The 23,184-nt window shown below is 37.9% G+C and overlaps 1 protein-coding gene and 2 long non-coding RNA genes across 4 annotated transcripts in view; 1 reads left to right on the forward strand and 2 right to left on the reverse strand.

Moving 5' to 3' along the window:
- The window catches only part of LOC135735099 (CMP-N-acetylneuraminate-beta-galactosamide-alpha-2,3-sialyltransferase 1-like), a 473,227-nt gene that overhangs the window by 87,312 nt on the left and 362,731 nt on the right, over nucleotides 1-23,184 (reverse strand). The window lies entirely within an intron of this gene.
- Nucleotides 5,727-8,757, forward strand: LOC135779958 (uncharacterized). 2 transcript variants are annotated; one of them, XR_010544915.1, is made up of 5 exons: nucleotides 5,727-5,861; nucleotides 5,955-6,008; nucleotides 6,106-8,109; nucleotides 8,202-8,320; nucleotides 8,404-8,757. It is a non-coding gene; the product is annotated as an uncharacterized lncRNA (long non-coding RNA). The 2 variants fall into 2 exon arrangements; XR_010544914.1 differs by having other exon boundaries at nucleotides 6,106-8,320.
- On the reverse strand, nucleotides 16,990-19,711 carry LOC135735059 (uncharacterized). The gene is made up of 4 exons (XR_010527459.2): nucleotides 19,402-19,711; nucleotides 19,007-19,096; nucleotides 18,695-18,745; nucleotides 16,990-18,142 (listed from the first exon to the last, which is right to left on the reverse strand). It is a non-coding gene; the product is annotated as an uncharacterized lncRNA (long non-coding RNA).

The raw sequence follows: 23,184 nt of genomic DNA on the forward strand, positions 1-23,184 counted from the left end.
TTTCTCAGCATCTCCTTAAGCAATTGTCTCATTCATAAGTCCACATAGTCTCTATAGTTTTTTTCATCTCTTTAAGCTTTTTTTCCGAGCATTTAAGCGATGGATAGCACATCCTTTATTATTGGGCAAGTTTGGTCTGGCTTCTTGGTTGAACACAGACAAGAGGAAATAGCCACATCTTGAGCGGCATCCATAAGAAGAAAAAAAAAAATATTAACAAAATATTTAATTTATTGACACAACTTCCTTACCAGTTTATTTTAATTCCTTCACACACACCCAACTGTTTCATACTCTACAGATTTTTACAAAATACAAAATAATCAGTTCACACAAAGTGCTGTAATGAACTATAAGGCTTTCTGTGTGTCGGCTGGGAAGTGTGCTGCTGACATTGATCTAGACCTGCGAGTTTGTTGTCAGTCTCGGTCACCTCTTGCAGACTAAATGAGAATGATTGGTGTCACCTGGAGGAGAGGAGATTTAAGAGACCTGATGCAAGGTAAAGCGTGTGGGAGAGGACTAAATGTGAATGGCCGTTTTTGCGCTCAGAAAAAGTGGGGACGCTTTGGGTTGCTCGAGGCCAATGGGGTCTATCCGGCAATGAAGATAGTTAGCGAGGGTGCTTTTGTGTGTAGTTAGATATAATGGGGGGTATTTAGGAGAGCTGGACACTTATTCATGTGCATGAGAGCTCAGATGCGCATGGACATTATTCGATAACGCCCAGAGCAAGAGACATTTGGTACTGTGCCCTTTTATGGGGTTATTAAATCCGTATGGATTAGCTAACACCCACTTGAAGGCAAGGCAAGGCAAGTTTATTTGTATTGCACATTTCAAACGCAGAGGTCATTCACTTGAAGCGTGACTATTTATTCTGTGAACTTGAGAACAGAAAATTAACTGTTCCGGAATAACAGAGCCTCTCGGACTAAACCCAATCCTTACTGGAAGAGTTCATCTGTCTGGTTAATGGGGCGGGGTCTTGTTGCCTGGAGACAGGGAAGTGTCTTGTAAATATTTGCTCCAATTGTTTGTATGAATGCATGTATGAGTGTATATTGTTATGTGTTATTTTAAAAGTTATATGTAAAGTGAATTAGCATTAATGTATGTGCGATCTTGGGAGGAATGCCAGATCTATCACTGTGAAAATTAATTGTGTGTGTCACGATTTTATTATTGCGGTGGAGTTTGCAGTGCGAGGTCTTGAGTAACCACTAGATTGCAGTGTTGTGTAGTGAAGTGTCTTATAAGGTGTCATTTATCCCGGAAAGACATACAAATGTGATGTTTAACTTAATACATATATTTAAACAATAGTTTTCTATTGATCTATTTTGGACTGTTAAGGGGATAGTTCGGCCAAAAACTATATTAAACCCATGATTTACTCACCCCCAAGCTGTCCGAGTTGCATATGTCCATCGTTGTTCAGACAAACACATTTTCGAATATTTTATAAAATGTTTTAGATCTTTCAGTTGATTAAATGTAATGTTATATCCATATCCAAAAATATCCATATTTAAAACTTTATTAACGAAAATAAATACCTTCCGGTAGCGCCGCCTTTTTAGTCGCGTCTGCATTCAGGATGAGAGCTTACGCAGCCTACGGAGGCTACTCTGCTGCTCTGTGCCCCCGCAGTCCGAATTTGTCATACGTCACTAAGAAAAGTGCGTACACTACGCTAATACCCTCTCCTGATTACAGAGGAGTCTAAGATGGCGGCGCTACCAGAAGGTATTTATTTTCGTTAATAAAGTTTTAAATATGGATATTTCTACAACAACACCGCGCGGATTACCCTCAGAAGACCTTTGTTTATCATCCTGGAGCTGTTTGGATTTAATTTGTGAAGGATGGACGCACTTTTTTTGGACTTGAAGGTCGTGGACTATGGCTGGACCCCGTAACATTACATTTAATCAACTGAAAGATCTAAAATATTTTCTAAAATATCAGAAAATGTGTTTGTCTGAAAATCGATGGACATATGCAACTCGGACAGCTTGGGGGTGAGTAAATCATGGGTTTAATATAATTTTTGGCCGAACTATCCCTTTAATAAAGTGATATATATTTTGCAAAAGTTCTGCCCTGCTGAAAAAAACAGCATCAAACCAGCATGGACCAGCATGGGAATAATGCTGGTCTATGCTGGTTTGATGCTGGTTTAGCTGGTGGTCGCCAGCATACCAGAACCAAAACACAAGATATATGGGGTCTTGCTGTTATGACCAGCATGGGCAGCTGGTGCTGATGCTGGTTTAGCTGGTGTTCACTAGCAAACCAGCACCAAAACACAACATATGCTGGTCTTGCTGGTATGCTGTTTTTTTCAGCAGGGTGCTGTGTGCAGTGTATACCTTGTTCTCCATTACTCTTAGTGAACCTCTGTAATATTTAAAATAGAAGGTTCATTACAGTGTTTATCACAAGAACAGAAGACAGCAAATGATACTGCCAATAATGGGCATGTTTTCTGTTCTACTAGTTCCAAATATATTTAGAATAAATGACTGCGCCAAGGAGAGGGTACACAGTTTCACTAATAATGTGTTTGTTTATTTTGCACGTGGTAGTAAATCTTTTAAATTCTTTTGGTGTTAAAATACCACCTCTTTACACTTAACTAAAAAAGGAGGGTTGCTGCTATCACTGCATGAAAAGTGGAATTTTCGTCAGAATGTGGCACTGTAGATTGTTGTGAAACTCCAAGTATACGACTGCGCATGACAATTTGCAGCCAACACCGAAAACTGCCGTAAGTTGTCAGAAGTTGACGTGGGTCTTGCTCTGAAGTTGTCCCCCCTTCCCCTAATTCTAGGGGAGGCTTTAACATGTAAATGAACATGCTGTGAGCTATACAAATGCAAATCAGGGTAGCAGCTGGGGGAGTTTTACTCAGGTGACATTCTGAGAGGTTTTAAACTTTGATTTTAATAAAATCTCTGGTATCAGTATAGCCAAATTACAAACTCTTAAATTGTAGCTTGAATTGATTTATTTTCAAAGTATGCTGTACTGTTAACCCAGATATTGTCTTAATGATGTAAACATTACTTAATATTTTGAGTTTTGGACATATACTTAAAAATATATTATACCCATAATCCTTTGTCCCTGAATATTATGATTATTTAAGCTTTTTTACAGAATTAAGAACTAATAAGAACTTTAACTACTAAAATATTTGTTAAAATGTCATAGAGGTTTATGCTCTAATATTATTCATGTTGTTTAGTTTTAAATGATAAATTACCATTTTTGTTAATGAAAGTCACCGTTCAGGTGATCAGTGTTTATTGACATAAACAGCACATTGTATTGTATTTTTCGCAGTTTTGTGTGTCTTTCAGTGGAGAATCAAGTTTATTCAATGACTGACTTAGTCATGAGTTTTGTGTTATAATACCATTTATAACACTAAGAGAATTATAATTATAAATGAATTAAAAATAGAAAATCTTTCAACTCAGTTAACTAAGCGGAGATGTTGGACAGAGTAATTCAAAATCATCTTTAAGTTTAATGACAATCATTTATCAAAATATTTTCTTCATCATTTATCACAATACTTTCAAAATATTTTTCCCTATTTTTTAATAACCAATGTTAGGTAAAAAAAAGATACACAAAACAATTTATTTCAACAATTTTAATTGTTTTAACAGAGTTTTAATCAGGCTCAATTTGTGCATTCTATGCAAACAACATCAAACAACATGTCAAACAACAAAATGTCTGTCTGGAAGGGAATGAAGCAAGGAAACTTGTGCAATTACATCACAGCTCAAATACTGTGCATAGTGGCATGACTACAGTTATTGAATTCACATACTGGTAATCCTGCCATACTTTTCCATCATATACATCTCCTAACACACCCTTTGGCATTTCCCGCTTTCGCCTTTCATCTAATTTTTCTTCAAATCCAAGTCTTTTAACAAGTCCTCCCAGAGACTGCACAACACTCTTGTATCAGTAAGAACGTATTGGATGGACTTACTCTTCACCGCTTTCTTAGCAAGGCAGAGCCACATTTCTTCCTTAATGCAGACCTCTGCTGTGGGTGAATGTAGAATGGGATGTGATCACAAGTCCTGCAAACCTTTGTACCATCCCGTCTGAGCTCATAGGTTTCAGTAAGCATGTACACTGTCATACATTTTGGACAAACCACATACTGTAAGAAGTCGTCACGGAGGATACCAGTCAATTTCCTCATGGCCAAAAGTTTCATTAACAAGTGTTTTGTTTTTTCATTTCTGGCCTGATCACTTTCATGCTCCTCCCCATCTTGTATGTGAGGATAAGCTTGACTCTGCTCCTCAGCAAGGATTTCCCCCTCTTCATCCACATAGTCATCCTATGAAAATTTAAAGGACATATTTAAAACACATGCAATGCACATACTCAGCACCACCATTAGACCATTAGAGATTGAAAAGCCCATCGTTAATATGGCCATTTGAGATTGAAAAGTCCATCATGAATGTGGGCATTTGAGATTGAAAAGCCCATCGTTAATGTGGTCATTTGAGAATTAAAAAGAACATAATTAATATGTTCATTTCTCATCAATATGGCCATTTGAGTATGAAAAGATTTGAAAACTGTAGTTGAAAAAGATCATGTGCATCTCAAACAGCTAGCTTAAGTGCAATGAACCAGTTAAGTACTTTGTGGGAACTTCATCCACTTCAACTTCATTTTAGGATTTTTTAATACTTTATAAAGTGTGTTTATACTTTAGTTGCTTTCATTAGTTAATTAACAGAAATTTAAGAGTGAAAAACAATCATGTGGGTGAAACATGTTAGGTTTTCCCATTTCAGCTCTGGATTACCATGTATTGAACTTTATACTAGTATATCCAAATGTAATTTCATGCTTACCACACAACAGGAGATGTCCAGGAAAAGATGAATGCTTTGGTCATCTGCTGTTTCGTCTGAAAAACAACAAACAGAAGATACCGTTATGCATTATAACGCAATATTCCTATTCAATTATAATTTACTATTAAAATAACAACAACAGTGATAATCAACCACATTTAACTCCAACCTTTTTGTGAGCAAGCGCTGCCACAATGGATAAAACTTGCTGGAGGGCTACTTTTTGATATAGTATACTCAAAACGTTTTTGTTTAACTTGTTGATTTTATTTTACTTTACTTGTTGATAACATACGTAAAGCAAGCCAAGCTTATATAAAAAATATGTAATTATGCTCACCGTTGTCTGAACTGCAATTCGCTGGGTGCGTTTCTTCAAATTCTTCAATCACTTCTTTTTCTGGGTCCTCGGAGTGCATTTCACTTTCACCAATCTCTCTAACTCCAGTAAAGTTATCCTCCGGGTCTTTACACATGACGGGACATCACTCACAGCGGGTTAATGACTGGATAGCAGCAGGCTCTGTACGTTATCTGACGTAGCCCTTTTGGATCTTTTTCTCCCAAACTCCATTTTTGAAATAGCGCTTTTTCTGTGGTCAAAATACTGTGTATGACACAGTTCAGTGTTGCAATGTTTACAGAAGCGCCGAGGTCGTTTCTTCAGTCTTGGGACTTCCATCTTTCAACTGACAGCACACTGTGTTGATATCACACAGAGCTTCCGGCATCATTATATCATACGCATGCGCGCACGTCTCACAAGATTTTCCTTATATCAATAACCTCCCATGTGATTGGAGGAGCCCGACAGGCTTCTCGCCTTTGTCCAATCACATGCGAGGTCATGGCCACGGCTCACACAGCAGTGTCGACGCGCGTAACAGACGTTTGGTTTGGTGTTTGTAACTCTCCAAGAAGAGAAGACGGGTGCACAATCCCAAGATTGCTGTAAGAATAATTTTATGTATAAGCATATTTTTTGAAGTAGCCCAAGCTGTGTGTTTTATAACTAAGAGGTGTTTTTTGTCTTGTAATTTTTAGGAGGCTGTACGGCGTCTCTGAGGCACACTGCAGGCGCTATGAACCAGAGCAAAGGTAACGTTACGATTTAAAGAATATGTTTTTATTCTTGTATAAGGAAATAGATACGTTAATAGATCCGAGCTTAAACCCGCACATTTTGTTTTCACAGACTAACGTCGCCTCATAACAAAGCCGTGACCTCCGATTTGCTTGGGGCTATTTCAGCAAGTCCAGAGACTGACGACATTGTTTGCAGAGGTGTAAAGTACTCGAGTAAATGTACTTCGTTACTGTACTTAAGTATTTTTTGGGCTACTTTGTACTTGTACTGAGTATCAAAAATATAGGCAACTTTTACTCTCTACTCAATTACATTTTTGATTGGGTATTTGTACTCTTTACTCCACTACATTTGAAATGACACTTAACGTTACTCGCTACATTGTTTATTCGTCAAATAAAAACGAGACGAAAGTGTCAGAGGGTGATGATGGATAGAATCTGTGGTCGCGAGGTTACACGCCCACACAACTGACGGACTTCATTTGGCTCTGCGCAGAGCAATCGTATGAAATCAAAGTACTGCGAGAGCGAATCAAATGCATATGGAGAAGTCTGGTCTCGCGGTACTTTGATGTCAAACGCTGAATGGCTTGCGTTGAGCCACCGTAGCGGGACATCTGCGTGCTGCGTATGTCATAAACTGTAGAGAAAAGTTCGCGTCTGGTCTGAGAGAAGAGATAAAGAGCAAACATATGGATGCATATCACATTTGCTTCAGTCAAGGGACCCTTTGTTAAACATGTGATGCTACAATCAAAACAAAAGTGATGCGCGATTGCAGGAGGGTCATCCCGCAACTCAAAGGCAAGCACAAATGTTTGTATACTCTGATGCTACTTTATCAGCTAACCTGAGTTACATAACTTGATATAACTTACTATATAAGCCAAAATAAACCAGCGAGGTCCTGTACTGATTGCCCGAGTAACATAAGTACATTATAAGATTGATAATAAGTGTACAATTTTACTGTCCTCACATTTAATCAAGTATGCTGTAATGTATTTACTGTAAGAGGGATGCATGACGGAAGAAATGTAGTGCACTTAATGTGAGATGGTGTTACGTACTACATGTGTTTTCAATTAATCTTTCAAATGAACAACTTCACGTTTTTAATATGCATTATCATATTTCTGTTAGTGCAATTTTAGTTTACTGGAATTTTCTAAATATAAAAATTATATCTTTTTTAGGATAGGCCTATATAAGAATATTTGGTAACACTTTACAATAAGGTTCATTAGTTAACAGTAGTTAATGTATTAACCAACTTGAACAAACCATGAGCAATACATTTGTTACATTATTTATTCATCTTTGTTAATGTTAGTTAATAAAAATGTAAGCTTTAATTGTTTGTTCATGTTAGTTCAGAGTGCATTAACTAATGTTAACAAGATTTTAATAAAGTATTAGTAATTGTTGAAATTAATATTAACAAAGATGAATAAATGCTGTATAAGTGCAGCTCATTATCAGTTCATGTTAACCAATGTAGCTAACTAATATTAACCAATGAACCCCACTGTAAATTGTTACCATATATTTATATCACAAAGTTAGGCTATATATTTTTCAGCATGGCACATTCAAGTACACAATGACACTAGACTAAAATTAAATGGGTTTAAATTAAATGTAATTTAGATTTCTAGACTAAAATCTTATGGCATTTAGATGAATAAAATTAGACAAAAAACTAAATCAATTCAGATGACAAAAATATGACTAAAACTAAATACAATTTTAGTCAAAAGAAGACTATGACTATGTTTAATCTGTGTTTGTTCTGCCAGGTTAAAATTTTGAGGTGTTTGATTTCTTTTCTATATTAGGAAATAAAACCTCATAAATAAATAAACTTTTTTAGTTTTCACTGCCCAGACCTACAATGTCTCTTTGTGTTGAGGACTAGTGCATCTTTGAGCCAACATTCAGTACGAGTAAAAATACTTGAGTACTTTTAAATTGGGTTACTTTAATACTTTTACTCAAGTCGTATTTAAATTGGTGACTTGTAACTTGTAGTGGAGTAATTTTTACAGTAAGGAATTTGTACTTTTACTCAAGTATGGCTTTCAGCTACTCTTTACACCTCTGATTGTTTGTAAGTATAACTTCTAATGTTTTTCCTCATTTCTTATTTAATTGTACCGTGACTCTTTTTATTAATACCAGTCTCATTTAATTGTTTTCCAGCTGCCCGTAAGACGTATTATGAGTCGGTACGCTGGAGCTTCAGATACAAACAACCTGAACTCGCATCGCAGGGGGAAAATGCGAAAAGTTTAGCTCGGAGTCGATCCAGAAGAAAAAGGGTAAGATTTATTATATTAGATCAGTTTTTTGTCAATGTGAGTATTTTTCAGGTCACTTATTGTCTTTATTGATTGTATTACAGTTGCTGGAAGCGAGACGAAGTGTGCTGGCTGAGGATGAGATGGACATTTGGAAGTGCGCCACCATAGATCTCATATCTGATGAGGAAGACGGCATTGTTGGCGGGGTGTCTGGATGGATTGTGCGGCCACCGCCCTCTCGCAGCCTGGAACCCCCCGAGCTCTGTGCCACGCTGAAATCCAGATTAGAGGCGATACCAAAGTACAGGGCAACTCACCATATACGCGTGAAAAAGTGACTTTTTTACAACGTTTTTGAGTTTTTTTTTCAACACTTTGAAAAAGATTTTTAGGGATCTTTCCCGAACGTCTTAGGCACTTTTTGACGTGTTTGGAGGACAATATAAGAGACATTATGCTGCTTTGTACATAGTTGTGTGTTTATAAATAAAGCTCTTTCTTTGAATAAACAGCTGTGTGTTTATAAATAAACCTCTTTGTTGTCTCTTATATTCCTTGATGTTGTGAATAATGTAGTACATAGCACAATGACATTAATATATAAAAAATGATTATAAAATTTATTATTATTATTATTATTGGGGTTTACATTTATAATGAGCCAGGGTGCCCAATTACCCCCCTCTTTAGAGTTACGGCCCGACTTGAATTTACTCACTCGGTATTGGCTGAAGCCACTACTTTTAAACAAGAAAAATCCCTTGTGATTGGCTCGAAGTGATCTACCAACCATTCACAGGGGATTTTACTTGTTTAAAAGTTGTGGCTTCAGCCAATACTGAGTGATTACATTCAAGTGGGCCGTTACTCTAGTTTTGCTGCTATTCACATGCTAATTAGGCCAGAGACGCTCTACCTGGCCGGCAGAGGTTTCCCTGCTATTCATATGCTAATTAGAGGCATCACACCCGCGTGGGGCTCTCCACCTACGTCATGGTTCGTTTATGACAATTTGTGACACAGACAAACGCGACGCTCGCTGCCTGTAAATTGAGGAAAGCTGCCGAAAATTAGGAAGATTTTCGGGAGCCTACAGGCGCTTACGGGGACGAAAATCCCACTTTTCATGCAGTGTATATTGTTAATTTCACAGGAAAAATGCTGCAAAAATAGTGGGAAAAACACTACAGATAGATTGACAAAAAAAATAAATAAAGCAACTGAAACTGTTACAAAAAGTATTGAACTTTAAACTTAAATCTGTTAATATTGGCTTATCTACATTTTAGAAATGTATTATGAGTCATATTAGCAAGACAAAAATTGGTAACACTTTAGAATACTGATCCATTGTTAATAAATAACTACACAGGAACAAATGAGTAATGCAATATTAACATTTTAGTAACTACTGTTAACTAACACGAAACTCTGATTAATTAACTAGTAAGTAATAGCCCACAGATGAGCATGGTAGTTCACTATTAGCTAATCAATAACTACTATTTTTTCATACTTCCCAGAGAATTACTAAGAAGTTTCATAATTCATGCAAAACTAAACAATAACTAATATAGGATAAATGACTAGCACTAGCATATTAACATGTTTCCTACTGCAAATACAGGTACACAAGACTGTTTGCATTATCAATAGATAATTGCACACTAGAGAGTCATTAAGAGACTACTGGAACATATAGATTCATTAACCATCTAAATGCCACACATACAGTGAATTTATTATTTAACCTAATTTACCTGTCAAAAAATATGTTTTTATGTATGGCTCCTATTGCTCATATGTGAATAGCCTGTGAATGGTTAGAGGACTCTACACTTTAAGATTAGCTTTCCATTAACTACTATCTGAATAACGGTAACCCACTAGTAATGACTCAAGTGTTACTACATCCTTCTAAAGTAATTACTAATTTTTTGGATCCGTATTCTAAAGAGAAGATCATGGTAACCCACTAGTAATGACTCAAGTGTTAATACATCCTTCTAAAGTAATTCCTATTTTTTTGGATCAGTATTCTAAAGTGAAGATCATGGTAACCTACTAGTAATGACTCAAGTGTTACTTCATCCTTCTAAAGTAATTACAAATTTTTTGAATCAGTATTCTAAAGTGAAGATCATGGTAACCCACTAGTAATTTCCTAATAAGGGGAGATATGAATTAATAAAGACACAAGACACGGAGCGTCTGCTTCACCATCAGAGTCTCTGTATTGTCTGAAAATTATTTTAATTGTGTAATCACATTATGTTCTGATTTTGTGTGCCATTAAACTTGAATGACAGAATGACAGAAAAACACTTTAAATAAAACCAAAACACAAATGATAAAAATGTACTTAACGTTATATACAGCTTTACACTGTCCAAGCATAATCTCATTGTCCTTTACAGTGAACAGACTCAGAAAATGTGGACATATCAAAAGTGAATGTCCCATTTTACTAATTTTACACAATTATTGAACTCGTAAAAACAATGTATCATCTTTAAAAGCAGTCAACTGCAACTTATAACTCGTAATTATTGCATAATCTATCAAAATACAAATTATATTGGTAGATTCACTGCATTTTACACAATTTCTCCCACCGCGTTGTCCCAATGATCAGCATGGACAACGCATGCGCTATGGATTGAACTGGGAGCAAAGTTTTTAATATATGATAACAAGAGCTTTTTGAACACATTTAATGATGACATTTATATCTTTCAGAAGTATAACACATAACCAATGAATGCGTAATAAAATAACACGCATTTTGTACCTGATGAGGGGAGATATTAATTAATGAAGACACGAGATACTGCGGCTGCTTCACCATCCGATTCTCTGTATTCTCTGAGCAGGGTGCGCCCGCGTCGCCCCTCCCCCGCGGGTAAACACTTCCCCAGGAAAAGCAATCAAACACTCGATTTATCCAACCCAGTCTCACCCCATTTTGTCAATATTTGACGACACTTGACCATTCGTCATATGTTGACGTGAAGGGTATACCTTTCGCGTCATTTTTTGACGAACTGGGGACTTCAATACTATTACGTCCGTTGCATTCTCTTTCCTATTTTATTACCATTTGCGCGTCGGTTTAGGGTTAGATTTACATAATGACATCCCTACCCAAATCTAACTCTAACCCCAACGCCAGGTGACAACTGTTTCTAACCCCAACGCCAGGTGACAACTGTTTAATTTCGCGTACACTGTTTAATTTCGCGTACACTGTTTAATTTTGCGTAATCTAACCCTAAACCGACGCGCAAATGGTAATAAAATAGGAAAGAGAATGCAACGGACGTAATAGTATTGAAGTCCCCAGTTCGTCAAAAAATGACGCGAAAGGTATACCCTTCACGTCAACATATGACGAATGGTCAAGTGTCGTCAAATATTGACAAAATGGGGTGAGACTGTGTTAATTTATCATTCAAGTCTGAGCAAGGAATATCAATTGTCAGAGACAATTTTAAAGACATAATATTAAGCATATTCAAGAAATGCATTCTTTCATATTTAGTCAGTATTAATAAAATGTTTTGACAGGTAGGTTAAATAATAAATCACAGTATGGCATTTTGATGTTCCAGTAACGTTAGTCTCTTAATTACTCTGATTCAATGAGAACAAGTGTCACAGGCCGGGGCGGACCCAAGATAGCTGAAGGGCCACGCCTCTCTCTAATTCCCACCTCGAGGAGGTTCCCAAGACCACCCCAATGACCAGACAGACGAGTATACTACAATTAAAATAAACTTTATTTAAATATTTAAAAGAAGGGGGGGAAGGGGGAAAGGGTAATCTAAAACAATCTTCTTCTCTCCTCCAGGACGAGTGGGACCGGGGAACGGGGGCTAGGAAACTCTTCCAGTAATGTTCTTCAATCCGTGGCGCCCTCCGCTTCCTCCTGGAGGCAAAACAGTGAGAACACAATTAACAGCTTGGCCCATTACCGAGTTGCTGCTTGCCTGACGATCACTTCTCTCTCTCTCTCTCCCTCTCGCCCTTAGGTCTCTCCTTTTGGACTTCGCTAGGCACTTGGGGAGTCTCTCTCCGAGGCGTTGCTGTAGGCACAGGTAGGTTACGTACTACACAGGTGAGTTCCTCACAAGACTTGGGCCTTCCGATCACTCCAGGGCATACGCTGGGGCAGAGGTGAGAGGTTCTCACTACTGACACTGTTCGGTCCTCTTCGAGGCGTGGCTGTAAACACAGGTAGGTTACACACTTCGCAGGTAAGTTACTCACAAGACTTGGGCCTTCCGTTCACTCCAGGGCATACGTTGGGGCAGAGGTAAGAGGTTCTCACTACTGACACTGTTCGGTCCTCTTCGAGGCGTGGCTGTAAACACAGGTAGGTTACACACTTCACAGGTAAGTTACTCACAAGACTTGGGTCTTTTGTTCACTCCAGGGCATACGTTGGGGCAGAGGCAAGAGGTTCTCACTACTGACACTGTTCGGTCCTCTTCGAGGCGTGGCTGTAAACACAGGTAGGTTACACACTTCACAGGTAAGTTACTCACAAGACTTGGGCCTTTTATTCACTCCCGGGCATACGTTGGGGCAGAGGTAAGAGGTTCTCACTACTGACACTGTTCGGTCCTCTTCGAGGCGTGGCTGTAAACACAGGTAGGTTACACACTTCACAGGTAAGTTACTCACAAGACTTGGGCCTTTTGTTCACTCCAGGGCATACGTTGGGGCAGAGGTTCTCACTACTGACACTGTTCGGTCCTCTTCAAGGCGTGACTGTAAACACAGGTAGGTTACACACTTCACAGGTAAGTTACTCACAAGACTTGGGCCTTTTGTCCGCTCCAGGGCATACGTTGGGGCAGAGGTAAGAGGTTCTCACTACTGACACTGTTCGGTCCTCTTCGAGGCGTTGCTGTAAGCACAGGTAAGTTACACACTACACAGGTAAGTTACTCACAAGACTCGAGCCTTTTGTTCACTCCTCCAGGCAGCGGGCCTTCACGACAACGGCTATACACCGTATACCTTCACCTGTCCGCCAACGCTTCGTAGGTGTCGTAGGAACTGATGGGTCGGGTGTCGCAGAGCCGAACGCTTCCCAAGCTCCCCCTCCTTGTCAATGACAGGGGTCTTCAGCTGGGGCGAACTCTCGACGAGGCTCCGCGCACACACAGGGTTTTTCTAAACAAACCAGATCACAACCACGATCCACACGATGAAAGTCACAACTCACCCAGCACTCTGCACACACACTCCACGTGATTTTAGGATTCGGCCGGCCGGGCCTAGGCTCCCTGTGAGGCTGGTTGGGCGTTGTTCTTGCTACAGAGAGGAAAGGTTTGCACGTAGATATATTCAGCAACACCCCTGTATGTTTACCTGGTTACCTCTTCGGCTCACCTACGTTTCTTCTATCCGCAGGGCCTGAGCTACGAATGATGGAGAGTTTCGTCAACGGATCTCCCGGCTCGTGTTCCTCGATATCCACACGGCACGCCCACGTTTCTCTTCGTAGTGGGGCCGGTAACCTTCAACACACTCACAAAAACACACCAGGTAACTCTTCTTCGGAGCAGCTTATACACATACTTCAACTACTACTCACGCTTCGTGGTCAGCATATCTCTTCACTAATGCATCCGATGATTTCGTGTTCAGCCCTCACAATGGTCAGTGTCACACAATATCCTCTTCGCCCAGTCGTTTCCAACTTTTTATTTTCCCCAAGGGATCGATGGGAACCAACGCAGCCGATCTGCACAGCCGCAGTGAAGCGTAAACAAAGTACTCACAAACAGTGGCGTGCACAGGGGAGGGGCCGCAGGGGCTCAAGCCCCTGCCCCTTTTGTCTTAAAATGTAATGTGCCCCTCTCCACTAATAGTAAATAATGTTTTTTTTTAAAATAAATATTATTATGAATAAAAATACGTGTCTATATACAACTGCCACTAACATTAATAATACAAAAAATAATATAATGTTTTATCCTTTGGCGGAGGTGGGGCGGTAGGCGGAGTTTCCTTTGCAGCACGCACTACGTAGCGGTAGCCGCGAGTCTTCAAAAATATCTACACGAGTGTCACGAGCAGCAGGGCAGCAGGTAAGCTAATAGGGAAAATAGACATTTATCCTACATGCTGCTACTGTAAGGTTTGCGACAGCATGTGAGTTATGCTTAACCAATTTGTAAAACTAGATTTCAGCTGCTTTCTGAAAATGTTCTCATACTTTCTGTAATGTTTTCATCGAAGGCCAATGTTACGTTACATCCTCGTGTTATTAGTTTGGAGAAATTCATCTAGTGCAATGAAATCTAAGACCATGTCCATCTCTAAATTGTAAGGATGGAACTTATCATTGATTTCATGGTAATGCTTTACATGAATGCTGTATAAGTGCAGTTATTAGGTTCATGTTAACATGTAGTTAAAAGCTCTTACTGATCAAATATCATCGTGAGCGCAGCCTGATTCTTGCTGTTTACCTATTTAATGTAAAAGATTGTACTTAACACAACAAACAATACATCATTAAAAAGGTCTAAGGCTCAAGCGTTTGTATTTGACCTTTATATTATATTTAAAAAAAAATAGAGACAGTAATGTCTTAATTTGTGTCACAAGTTATGAAAATTAAAATCGGACTCCATACCTGTAAAATGAAATATGACCCGCGGTCGTCATGAAAGCACTTCACAAAACAACATCCTCGGGGCTTCTGGTTCAAAGGCATGCATGTTTGGAAACACATTGATTGATTTTATATGTTTACTTCTAATTTCTAAAGAAAAGAGTAATATTTATTCCATTTTTATTCCAAACGCGGTGATATGAGCCACTGTTGAACTGACCTTTACACGAGTCTGTTCATTCATACGTGACGCCTGAGGGCGCCCTCGTGCACCATTGCGCAGAGACACTTTAGAATTGACACACGAAGAACGCTGCGGTCCGATTCAGAATTTACACTTTTAAGGGCATTTATCTACCCTGCTGCCAATAACATGCAAATAAAGATGTTCTGATGGATAAAACAAGAAGACAATAAACTTAATTAGGATTATATATGGTATATCTGTGTTGTTCCGGTCATGTTGGGTATTTTCATAATGCAGTATATTTATTCATTATAATGCAACACTTTAGCACTGTGCAGAATACCAAAAAGAAAGAGTGTATTATCTGTTTCATTTTGCGATCTGAAGCCACATCAGCTCAAAACACTTGATCTGCTATAAAGTTAGTTTGGAGCAAAAATATTAATCCCACTATTTGTCGTGTTTTGATGGTGTGCTGAACTAACAAAGTGGTGTGTTTTAGCTATGAAAAATAGGTTTTAGGAATAATTTCAAATGGTTAAGCTTATTGTTTCTTTTTTTGTAAGTGAGACATTTAATCAAAGAAATAAGCAATTAAAACACTGTGATAGACCGGTTAACTTGCTGATTTAGTGATAGCTAACACTTTTATACATTTACACATAAGTCCTCAAAACTTCTTTCTCGAAATTCTTGCGAAAGTAAATAATATTTTCCTAACTTGCCTATTTTAGTTTGATGTGTTATTCATTTGTTACAACATTATTTAAATAATGCCAAGGAAAGAAAGAATAAAAACACCAAAGTAATGAATACATTTGATTGTTATTTGACGTAAAAAAAATTATGCCCTTTTAAGTCCGTCAGCCCCTGCCCCTGAGGAGGTCTGTGCACGCCACTGCTCACAAAGCACACCAACAGCACACCATCTGATGTCTTCAAAGGTCTTTTTATACTCTGCCTTCTCTCCTTATCGACCTATCAGCGATCGCTGTGTTAATCGCCCTCACCTGTACGTAATAGGGCTTGATTTGGTGTTCGGGGAAACCCCGGGAATTCCGGTGTTCGGAGTCAGGCGTCCGGGCGGAACCCGTCTTCCACACTTTTGGTTCCGCCCTCACAGATCGTCACCTGGTGACACAAGTCTGCAATTATCTATTGAAAATGTAAAGAGTCTTGTCTTTTTGTTTACAGTATTAAACATGTTAATATAGTCATTTATCCTATATTAGTTATTGTTTAGTTTTGCATGAATAATGAAACTTCTCAGTAGTTCACTGGAAAGTATGAAAAAAATAGTAGTTATTGATTAGTTAATAGTGAACTACCACGCTAATCTGTGTGCTATTATTTACCAGTTAATTGGTCAGAGTTTCGTGTTAGTTAACAGTAGTTACTAGATTGTTAATTTTGCATTACTTATTTGTTCCTGTGTAGTTATTCATTAACAATGGATCAGTATTCTAAATTGTTACCCAAAAATTGTCTTTTGGATAATTAGCTGTAAAACTGAGGTACTGGTAGTTAAGTCATTTGATCTCCACTGACCCAGATAGCAATTTTGTTCCGGCCCAGCTCCGGCCCACACAACCAGTTTTTCCTCGGCCCACATACAACGAAGAATGACGGCCCTACAGTGGCCCAGTTCTGAATTACAGACAAGAGCCACACACTTAACTGGCCCATGTCTCTGCAAGATAATAGCCCATAATCGGCCCAAACCTGGGCCAGAACAGGTTCTTACATTGGTACCAGTTCTCAGCCATAGGTCAACCATATTAAAACCAGCCATAACTCAGCCTAATCTTGCCCAAATTATATTAATAAATAAATCACACGAAAAATTACTTTCAAATTGTTTGCCTTTTATTAATAAATAACACACAAGTCAATAACACTACAACATTGTACGTCTTAAAACTCTTCTACTGTAGTATAAACTGCCAGCAATAAACAAAAATACTAGTTTGTTCAAATACATTATTGGCATGAATCTAACACCAACAACTTAAATTACAAAGCAATTTCATCCTTAGTAAACAGACAAAAGTTTAGAACAAACTGATAATAAAAAAAACTTTGTGACAGTTACATTTGTGTTAAACGTAGTTTGCCCAAATTACCAGCTATATACAAATACAGAAGTTTTCATTGAAATTAATATATTAGCATGAATTGAAATTTAAATGAATTACCATGGGTAAATACAAGTTTAAACCAAACTGAACTTAAAAGTTAGTTAAGTTATTTAGAAACTTCATGTGTATGTGAAACCAACTCTACATCCTGTGAGGAATTTGCAGGGGAGAACCCAAATGCAACCGATGTCAGCGGGGAACAAAAAACACTTTATTTACAAACACAAAAACAAAAGCCCACGAGGGAGCAAACACATGAACAGAACGAAATGACCAAAGACTAAACACTGAACTTGACTAGGACATGAAACTAGACTAACTGGATCTTCTCTTTAACAAGAACAGTAGACACAAGAACTATACAAAATGACACAGCAAATGACAATGAACACGAAAGGATATATATAGAAAAGCTAAACAAGATAATGAGGCAAGACAGGTGATGGATATAAACTAATGATAACTAATAAGCAGGAGAACGAGGGGGCGGGGTCACAGGACAAGACACCGGAGGCACATGCCAAACACAAAAACAAGGCATGAACCTCCACACAAGGCCAGGGACTGCCAGAACTCTGCCACCATGACAAAATACAAATATAACAAGACTTCAAGGCAGAGTCCTGACACATCCAGCTTCACGCAAAGATACAAGTTTCAGTTAAAGTATTAGCATGAATCTAACTTGGGTCATTTCAAATAAAACGAAATATTAAAACAATACAATTAATAAAAATGAAAAAAATATCAAACACTAATAATAATCTATGTGTATATGAGAAAGTGTTCCTATTCAGGATTATCCTCTACAAGAAGTACTGCTTTCCAGCCTCTCTTTTCTTCTCAGCTCCTCTTCCCATAGATGTAAACATTACAACAGCCCACTGTTATATAAAAGAAAACAGATGCAAATCAATAAATGTTATGAAGCAAAAGCGATATAATAAAGTAATTAAAAGCATAATGATATACTTTAAAACATTTAGATAGAGAATTAGAAGATGAAGCTTTTAGGATGAACTGCTTCTTGTTTTCTTCCTTAAGTTGCTTTGGATGAAAATGTCTGCGCTGAATGTCTAAATAAAATGAAACCTTGCTTAGACCTTAAAGACATACTTTTCATTTAGATACAAAGCAAATGAGATATGTTCTAAGCATGTACTTAAAATATATTATATTAGGAATATCGCCATTATTATTTACCAAGAAAATTAAGTCAAATCAATATAAATGAAAGAGGAGTGAGTAAACATCAATTTATGAGAAGAACCATATACTGCACGACGTCTAAGGTCTTCACAATTGCTGTCATACTTTATCCACCTATGAGAAATTCAGCTTTGCAGATATAATTCTAAAGATTTGTCAAGTATTGATTTTGGAAGCAAACAAATTAACATTAAATTAAATGGTGGCTCTGATGTACTGTCACTAACCTGAATGTCACCTCCTCCTGTCCTGTCAGCATCCTTGTCTCACCTCTTTACCTGAAGCAAACACAGCAGATGATTAACAGAAAATAGACAGTATTCCATATACAAAATATTTGTATTTTTACCATTTTCCTTTGTATTCAACAATGCAATTCGGGTAACTAAATTAATGTTAGGCTATGGTCAGTTCTTACTCAATCAATTAAAAACCACTGTCCAGCCCTCTGTATTTATTAGCTTTCACTGAAATCACAGAGCAATCTTTTGATATATAAACACAAAGATGCAAACATGGGCCAAAAATATTTAATTTACCTTAATGTGTCTATTCGAATATACACCCCATCATCCTTCTCTTGTCCCACTCCAGAGTCTTCATGTCTTGATGAACACAGACCTGTTACACTTTTACAAAAAAATCAAATTAAACATTACAGAAATACATTTTAAATATATATATATTTTAAATAAATGTTCTTCTAACATCAGGAAGACCAGATAACCAAGTTCATTATAATATGATCACAGTAATTCTTAACCTTATAGAAAACAGCTAATTTAATATCAATTTATGTCACACGGGCAATATAACGCATTACATTACACCTGAATCACGTAAACGTTTGCATCCCTTTATACTTTTGCTAGACATTTAAACAAAAACATTTTTATGATTGAAAAAGTTTAAATATTTAAGTTCAGGTACTTACTGGTTATCTTTCATCCTGCTGCCTTTGAAATCCGTGTCCGTTATGATTGATTGACGCGGCGTAACTGCTTCTCCTGGCGGTAAACCCGCCTATTGTTTTGATTGGCCGCCGCTTGGCTTGCGTTAACAGGAAAGCTCGTCTTCTGTTATGTGATTGGCCAGTGGCACTCGCCTTTTTTGATTTGATTGGCCATCTCAATCATTTTTGACAAGGTGTTCGACGTAATGCTGCGTTGGAGGAACTGACAAACGGATGACGTTAAAATACCGCGAGAGCGATTTGAAATCAGAATCCTGCCCATGATCATTCGAGTCGCTCTCGCAGTACTTTGATGTCATCAGCGTGTAGGTTCTTGTTGCACTGCATAATAAACTGTGCATCCTTAACGTAACGCGAAGGTTAACTGGCACAATGATTTGTACTTTTTTAACACTTCGGCAGGCAAAAGCACAGTGAAACATATCGTGCATTTCTAACATCTGATTGTACACAATGATAGTTTTACTCAGTCATTGAAGTCAGAAATCTTCAGCAGGAATAAACTCCTGCTACAATGAAAATCGCGCAAAAGCAAGTTTAAATCTAATCGATCCATGGCGTGCTTCTCAAAGCAACGTTATCAAAAATTTTAAATTCAGAAAAAAAATATTCTGAAAGTTCAGGGTCATTTGAACAAAATAATCTTGACCCATGATCTGAAGGCATGTTTATGTGATTAAAATGTAGACAAACATGTCCAAATATATTAGCTTCTTTTAATACAAAACTAACATTTTATTTAATAAAAGTTAAATTAACATTAAGATTAAGATGAAAGCCTGAAAATCCTTCAATTCTTATAATTATTTATTGTTAATCAAATGTGGCTTACAATCACTAGACTGATATGGGCCAGAATCACTACACTTATCTGGGCCACATACCTCCCACCCACAACTGGCCCAAATGTTATCTGCCATCATGGATCCAGTGCCATCATTGCCACACCTGGCCCATACTTGGATGACATGTTGCATGCCGTTGCCGGCAGCACGCCAGCAGTGCCATCATGAGGCCACATTCGGGCAGACTCCGTCTGCTATCTGGGGACCTCCCCACAAGTAAAAAAAAACACAGCTGGAATACGACCTGTGTAAAGAGCTCCAGCCTGCCTACCTACCTGTCTGTCTGTTGGCGATGTGTGTTGCACTGTTGCACACAGTTGCAGAGGAGGGATGCCCATTAAAGTCTAACAGATGTCTAACCATAGCACAGAAATAGATGATGCATATACTTTAAGAAGATGTGAAAGAAATGAAAGAAAACACCTTAAACACCCGTTGACTTTGCTTTTTGCTTGCTGGGATAAAATGTATATGTGTAAATTAGATAGAATGGAGCAAGGATATGAGGCGTGGTGAATTTAGTATAAATTAATGAAGCCCACAGACATGAAGCATGCACACAGACACAGTAAGGAAAAGCTGTTCCTCTAATAATTAGAACAATGAATCCCAACCATCCTGTCTGCTAAGGTGGAGCTAAAGAGTGAGTGAGAAGTGCAAGCGATGTGACAAAGTTATGCAGTGATTGTTTAACAACGGGTACGTTGGGAAACCCAAATACACTGACACCTTTAAACATCCTTACGGTTTTGAAGAAATGCGCAATGTGAAAAAATAATATAAATCCTTTTGTTAAGAGCAGGAGGGTGCACTTCAAAGTTCGCGCAAAACAGCTGGTTGTGAATGCATCTAGTACATATCAATTGTTTTAAGCAGCTTAAACGGGATAAATGTTTACAAATTGATGATTGTTTATTGGAAGACATCCATAAGGAGAGTAAAACAATTATATAATTCCTTTTGCGGAGAGCAGGAGTGTGCCCATCAAAAGTCCGCCCACAATACTGACTGTCTGACAAGCTGCCTGTTGAAAATATTTCGTTTGATATAATAATGTAAGCGGGAGCAGGCGGGTAGGATCTATATGCACAGAGCTTCCAATTCAAGCCTTAATACCCATTTGACTGACATATAAAACAGATCCATTAGACAAAGCAAATAAATCCGGTTTTGAACAGAAAAGAAAGGCGCTACATTATGAAAAATACCTTTTAATCCAAGTTCATACTCAAAAAACTAACACGCATAGACATTAAACATACTGAATGAATAAAAGACAAAGCATATCACTTACAAATACGTTAAACTATCACTTTTAAGAAATCGCTGCCACTGGCAGGGATGGCGGCTGCCAGTGGCAGCTACTGGGGGGTCATGTGACCTGCCAGTGGCTGAGTGTCAGGTCACGTGACCCGCCAGTGGCTGCCCCTGCCAGCCAGCTGAAGACTGAACCTCTACAGTGAAATAGTCTCTTGACTTCTGTAGCAAGTAATTCTGATCTAATGAAGCACCTAACATCATCACATGCTGCCAAAAAATTAGTGGTTTCTCTTTAGTGTCTTTAAGTGATTAAGTTGAGCATCACATCAGCAAATCAGAGTACTGAATACGGTCATATTTTACAGATAAATGTTGCATCAGGATAAAAATACAAAAATTAAACTGTTGATTGTTTAATATTGCATGAGGTAGTTGCTTGGTAGTTAAAACAACTGAACTGCAGGTTTGTGTAAGCAGTAAATATCTTTTCTTTCTAGAGTTAACCTGTCATGTCTTTTTAGCTACTGCAGCAATCAAAATATTCCATACATGCATATGAAATCGCTCGTTATGATATAGTCTAATGTTTTTATTTGTCTTCATTAAAGAGACAAAACTATTAAGTGTTGTGTATGTTTAGAAAGCTTGAAAGACAAAACTTAATGCTGCATTTTTCATGATACTTTGAAAAGAAAGGCTGATATCCATTTTTTTTTAACCAAAAAGAATAGAAAAATCAAATAGCCTACTATGGGAATGGAAGGCACAAATAAACAGAAAAATATGTTTTGGAAGGGAGAGGAGTAGATGAAGTCATGAAAGAAAGAAACATATGGATGGCAAAGAGCTAAAGAGAAGTGAAAAGACAGAAATCCATCATGAAGTGAGTGAAAGGATTAAAGAAGATGGTTATGAGAGTGTCACGACTGGGAACAGGAGTAAGGACACAAGTGTAAGTTCATAATCAAATAAATAACATTTAATAACAAACGAGAAACAAAAACACGAGGAGTAAAACAACGGGCAGGTAAGTAAAACAGGAACATCAAACGTGGAACAGATACAGACATGGAAGTAGCAACAATGATCCGGCAGTAAACATTACACAAACAAGGCTTAAATAGACAGACTAAATGACATACAGGTGTGATGAGGTAAGTAATCAGTCCAGGTGAGAACAATCGGAACAAATGCAAAACATGTCACGGATTATCGTGACAGAGAGAAAGAGATGTGTGCCTTTCAAATATGTTTTACATTAATATAAACTATGCAAACCTATTTTATTTATATAACAGTCTTTATACATATTATGTTCAACCTTGCTCATCATGGTTACAGTCAGTGTTTTTAGATATTGGTAAGATGTATGTATTAACTTAGTATTAAGATAAAGAGTGCTACAGAAGAGATGCTAAAGGTAGCTGCTTGGGTACTTATAGGAACATTTGGTGTTGCGTTTTTTTATGTTATAAAAATGTGTGGTCCAGTGTATATGTCACAAGGTGACGATCTTTTTGGGCGGAACCAAAAGTTAGGAAAGTTTGGTTCCGCCCGGATGTTTCCGCCCAGACCGGAGAAAGGAAACACCGGACATCCGGCAGCATCGCGAAGGGCTGTAATCAGTCGATTGAGCACA

Source organism: Paramisgurnus dabryanus, chromosome 19 (assembly GCF_030506205.2).
Source record: "Paramisgurnus dabryanus chromosome 19, PD_genome_1.1, whole genome shotgun sequence".
Lineage (NCBI taxonomy): Eukaryota > Metazoa > Chordata > Actinopteri > Cypriniformes > Cobitidae > Paramisgurnus > Paramisgurnus dabryanus.